Raw genomic sequence first — 6123 nt, 5'->3', positions numbered from 1 at the left:
CATAGTGACTCAGCACAGAGTTTCCAAGGCTGTAAATCTTTATGGGATCAGAAAGTCTCATCTTTTTCCCACGAAACGACTGGTAGTTTTAAACTGCCGGCCTTGAGGTTAGCAGTCCGATTTGTAACCACTATGCTACCAGAGCTCCTTTTGAACTGTGATACCCACTCCCAAATAGATGTTGGAATCCTAACTCTTATACCTGCTAATGTAATCCTGTTTGAAAAGAGGGTTTCCTTTGTTGTGTTAGTGAATCAATATAAGGTATGTCCTAAACCTAATCATTTCTAAGTTATAAGAAGTCATATAGAAATAACGATGAGGAAGAACAAAGTGGAAGAAGATAGATGCCAGAAGAGAACTATCAAGACATTGAGGAAGGTGCAGGTACAGAAACTGAAAAAAAAACAAGATCTTCTCCAGAACCAACAGAGTTGCTCTTCCCCTAGACCTGATGACCTGAATTCAGACTTGTATTCTCCTGAACTGTGAGAATACAAATTTCTGTCCTTTAAAGCCATCCACTCAGTGGCACTTAACAACAACCCAAAAAGCCTGATTGAAAGTGGTAACTGCTATGGGAGAGGTTAAGCACTGGGTAAGGACGCAGAGAAAAGGGGCACCATCTAAAGTTGTTGCCCTGGAGTCAGTTGTGATTCATAGCGATCCTATATGGGATTTCCAAGGAGCAGCTGATGGGTTTAAACTGCTGTTTTTGAGGTTAGCAGCCCAGTATTTATCCTACATCACCACCCCAGAACTCCATCTATGGTAACATGAGTCAAAACTAAAAATGAATTCACAATAAATCATTTAAGAAGAAGAAGAAAAAAAAAAAAAGAAACTAAAAATAAGCAAAGACTGAGAGAGAAAGTTTCATGGCAGTGGGATCGCTTAGTAAAGCAATTAGCTGAAGTTTAAAATTGGCTTGAGAGGCACGGAAGGAAGAGATAAGGGAGAATCCTCTGTTTTGTGGAATCTGAACTTACTTAGAAAAGATTTTAAGCAGAGAGATACTGGGTTGAATTTGGAGCAACAAGAAGAAGTCTGATGGTACGTGATGGAAGGTCTGTGGAAGGTCTACTGGTGGCAAGGAACCTGTGACCTCCTGGACAAGAGATACTACCTGAATATAGGTAAGAGTAATGATACTGGACACCCAGGGAGAAGACTGAAGCAATCATAGGAAGTAAGATTATTAACACAGGGTTATTGATTGTCTGTGAGATGATGGATGTTGCACATATTTGGATTTTAGAACTTCTGATCAAGGAAAGGTCATAGATTAAACCAGATTGGCCGTAAGTAGATATTTAAACTGGATAATTATTTGAAGGTTCTTCATATTGTTGATTATGTTTGTTCTAAATTTCTTTCAATTAAAAAAGGTTACTTTAGAGAAAAATATGTGCTGCAAACAGTTAAGCACCTGACTGCAGTGTTACCTTCTGTTGTGCATAAGGTCACTATGAGTTGGTACCGACTCGATGGCTCCTAACAACAAGTAATCTAAAGATTATGTTTGAAATGCACCCAGAGGTGCCTCAGAAGAAGTTCTGATGACCTGCTTCTGAAACTCTTGAGAAAGCTCTGGAATACAGGTCTACTCTGCAACACATGATGTCACCAGGAGTTAGAATCAACTCAAAAACAGCTTGTTTTTTTTTTTTTGTTTTGTTTTATTTTAAGGAAAAAGTATACTTGTGCTTTTTTGCTGTAGCAAGGAAAAGAAGTGGAACAATTGCTTTGTAATTCCTTTTGCAGTCCTTTTGGACGAATGAAATCTAAAGTCAGGATTTCATTGAATTAATTTTACATTTGCAGTTCCAGATTTCAGCCCCTTATAATAATCCAGGCCACCCATCCCCTCCGCCACCTGCACAGCTCATCCTCCCCAAATGCAGTCTCCTATGGCTCAACTTTATTCAAATGGCTTTCCATGGCAAAGAATGCCTAAGTGGACCTAGTTACCAGCCCACTTCCCTTCCTTTGGTCTTTCACACCAGAGGATTTCACCCTAAATTTGATGGGACTGGATGGGGGGATGGGATGAATTCACCCCAGCTTTCATGGAAAGACCCCCCAGTTGGAAAAAACAAACCTTCCCAGTACCAGCAGATTAGATAGCAGCAGGCAAACCAGTGTGGTGGATCAAGCTTCTCCCCAAAGCCTGCCTGAGGCTTGTGATTCTAGGGACTCTTCACCATTATCTACAATTTTGGAGGCTGAAGAAAATTATAAATCCTTGCAAATGTCATCTGCGGAGGCACTCTACTCAAGACTGTCTCTCCTCCTTCTGCTTCCAGAGAGCTGCTTATTCAGGATAGTCCTGAGTCTTCCACCAGTCCCAAAGTAAAACTGCCCACTTCTATAGAGAAAAGCACAATGAAAAAGGAAGGTAAAGGCCCAGGGCAAGAGGCAGAAGGTCAGAACTGCGTTCTCTCAGACACAGCTATGCATACTCAAAGACAGATTTCAGAAACAGAAATACCTTAGCCTTCAGCAGAGGCAAGAATTTTCTGAAGTCCTGAACCTTAGCTATAAACAAGTTAAGGCCTGGTTCCAAAACCAAAGAATGAAATGTAAGAGGTGGTAGAAAAACACCAAATGGCCAAATCGTAGCAGTGGTGTGCATTAGAAGGTCTCTGTGCCTGCTGAATACCTGGACCTCTACGCTTCCTATCACCAGGGATGCCTGCCTTCTGGAAACCTTCCAGTGTGGAGCAACCAGAGCTGGAACAGCCAGGCTTGGAGCAACCAGACCTGCAGCAGCCAATCCTGGAACAATCAGGCATGGAAAAGCAGCCAGGCTGGGTGCACCCAAGCTTGGAATATCCAATCTTGGAAGAGTCGGGCCTACTAGAACAACCAGTTTCAGAATTATGGAGAGGAATTCCTGCTGCCCCAGTTCTAGCAAAATTCTGCCAGTGATTTGGAGGCCTCACAAACCATAGATTTATTCCTAAATGACTTCATGAACATGCAACCTGAAGAGGAGTGAAGAGGGCATAGAATCCCCTGCCAATCTGGGCAGTGGCTGCATTACTTCCTTTCTTGTAGGACTTCTTGTTTCAGAACTGTATATCTCTGCCTTGATATCCTGTTTTTCATTGTGCCTATTGTGTAGATTTGTTGTTAAGTGCAGTGGGTTCCAACTCATAGTGACCCTGTATAGGGTTTCCGAGGAGCTGCTGGTAAGCTTGAACCGCCGACCTTGTGGTTCAAACTGACATTGCAGTCCACCAGCACATTATAACCCACAGTGCTACACCAGGACTCCCATTGTGTAGATTTAGAAAAGGGGAACAATATGACCTAGGTTTCCATACTGGATATCTTGAGGCTCTAGTGTCAAGAATAGGAAATCAAAGTACAAAGATTTGTGATGAAGGACTGTTTGTATTTTACAGTATTTGGGAGGCTGCATAATAGACAATTCAGAGAGAAGGGCCAGTTTTATAAATGTGCTTCATTGATTTTTTTTTTTTTTTTCTCCATCCTCCTTTGTTTAACTGTAGACCCTAACTTTTGTTCATTATTTGAATATTTATAGAAAGATGTTTGTTTTGTATTTTACTGCATTATGGTAAGAATAGTACCAGTATGCTTGGCTGCTTTATAAACATTAGTTTAAGTAAATAAAATAATACTCCTCTATCATTTAAAAAAAAGCAGACAATAATATAACTTCATGTAGTATGGCAGATGCTGTTTTAGGGGAAAACTTACAAATTAATTATTTCACAAGAGGGGGTATGTGGCCTCTTGTTCTTGTATTATCTTAAGAAAATGTGTATAGAGGGTACCATGGTACACACCCTGAATTTCTCTGCTCCAGCAAGCATGAAAATAGTCTTGTATGGAGAAAAAACATTCACAGTGAGGTGCTAGCATTCATGGTCTAGATGCCAGATTTGTAGGGTCTGGGAATGCCACTGTCAGTATCTAGCAACTTTGTGGAAAACTGCATTTGTGAAGGAATTCTACCCATCCATCCAGTGGAAAGCTGAGCTTGAGCCAAGACCTTCTTATTTATTGATAGACAACATGAGCTTCGTGGGCCAATGAAAGACCAGTAACTAGTTACCGTTAACTTGACTCCAACTTATGGTGACTTCATGTGCGTTACAAAAGAACTGCACTTCATGTAGTTATAAATGGCTGATATTTTTTCAAAATGCAACATCAGGCCTGTCTTTTGAGGTGCCTCTGGGTGGACATGAACCTCTAAACTATGAGTTAGCAACTGATCATGTTAACCATTTGCATCACCTAGGGACTCAATCCTGTATATCTCTTTATTTATATGTTTTTGCATAAATTAATTAAAGGTGAGTTCTGTCATAACTAAAGGAGTCCTGACCAATATGGGTTTAAAGTATGCCAAGAATTGTGATAGATTACAAACAAAATTCAAGTAGGATCTCAGACTGTGTTGCTCACTGATATATCATAAGCATTAAGTTTACGCTTAATGAGTATGTTGAATACGTGACAAAGCAAAGTTTACATATAATTTAATTTCATCTTCACAATAAAAATTATAATCTTTATTTTTATTCAGAAAACGGAGGCTTAGGGAAATTAACATATTCAAAGATGCATAATTTGAGGGTAGGATTTTAGTGAAGACAAATACACCATCCAGTTTTGCACAAGAAGTAAACATGAACAGTGAATTTTTATCTCAACAAAGAGAATGGGTTATTTTAGTTCTGGCTTCCCAGTATCCATTTCTCTAGTGTCATGAAAATTCCCTTTCAATTTATAGCAGAAAGAACTTTCAACTGTAATATGGGATTGGAGACCAATTCGTGCAATTTACTCATATATATGTCTTTTCTACCTTGTCACACTAACTATCCTCATGACAATTTAACTCAACTTAGAATACACTAGCGTTCACTTTTGGGGCACACTGTCTTCTTATTTAACTCTTTCTATTACGAATCAGGCTGCAACCCTCACGGTCAGCAGTTTGAAACTACCAGCTGCTCCGTGGGAGAAATATGAGGCTTTCTGCTCCTGTAAAGATTTACAGCCTCGGAAACTCTGTACAGGGTCACTACAGGTCAGAACTGACTTGATGGCACTTAACAACAACAACATAAATCCATAGAAAATTTATTATAGAATAAAATAATATTTACCTTAAATGTGCTTTATTTTGTCATCTAAGTGGTGCAAGATTCTGGAATAGACAGTTGTACCTTAAAAAACAGCAACAAAAAAGAATGATGCTCAATGTCTCGCTCCAAGGTTTAGTTCTTCATTACTATTCATCTCATCACCACGTGAAAAGTGATTTGTCAGGTGCGCCTAACCCAAGCCATGGAATTATCAATAATATTATATGCATGTGAAAGTTGGACAGTGAATAAAGAAGACCGTAGATGAATTGATGCATTTGACCTATGGTGTTGGAGGAGAATATTAAAAGTATCATGGACTGTCAAAAGAACAAATGGTGTTGTTCCGTGGACTGTCAAATGAACAAATCTGTGTTGGAAGAAGTGCAGCCAGAGTGCTCCTTGGAAGTCAGGATGGCCAGACTTCGTTTCTCATACTTCAGACATATTGTCAGGAGGAACCAGTCACTAGAAAGGTATATCATGTTTGTAAAAGTGGAGGATTGAAGAAAGACCCCAAACAAGATGGATTGGCACAGTGGCAGAAGCAGTGGGCTGTGGCTAGCAATGATTGTGAGGTGCAGGACCTGGGGGTATTTCGTATGTTGTATTGGGCATGGAGTCGCTATGGGTACCAACTTGAAATGGCACCTAGGAACAACAACAACGACAATGACAAGGGTAACAAAGTTTTGTTTTCAGATATTTATATTAATGTTAAGCCCTACCTTTGTTGGATTCTACAAAAAAATAGGATTGCACTTTATACCGCGTGGGATTTGCCTTCTTGTAGAACAGGATTGGTGAACCTTTTTTCTGCCAAGGACCATTTGGATATTTATAACATCATTCTCAAGCCATAGGAAATTATCAGCTTAAAAATCAGCCTACTGTATTCGGTCAAACATTTAATTAACTCACTCCTAATTTAACAATAACAATAGTAATACGATGGTGGAGTCCTGGTGTGGTGCTGTGGGTTAATACACTGGAC

The 6123-nt window shown here is 39.7% G+C and overlaps 1 pseudogene; it reads left to right on the top strand.

Annotated features, from left to right (window-relative positions):
* Nucleotides 1–318: 318 nt before the first annotated feature.
* Nucleotides 319–2863, top strand: LOC102839977 (annotated as a pseudogene).
* Nucleotides 2864–6123: the final 3260 nt, after the last annotated feature.

This window comes from Chrysochloris asiatica, unplaced genomic scaffold (assembly GCF_000296735.1).
Source record: "Chrysochloris asiatica unplaced genomic scaffold, ChrAsi1.0 scaffold00001, whole genome shotgun sequence".
Taxonomy (NCBI): Eukaryota; Metazoa; Chordata; class Mammalia; order Afrosoricida; family Chrysochloridae; genus Chrysochloris; species Chrysochloris asiatica.
Note: the sequence above shows the minus strand (reverse complement) of the source record. Positions and strands in the feature narration are given on the sequence as shown.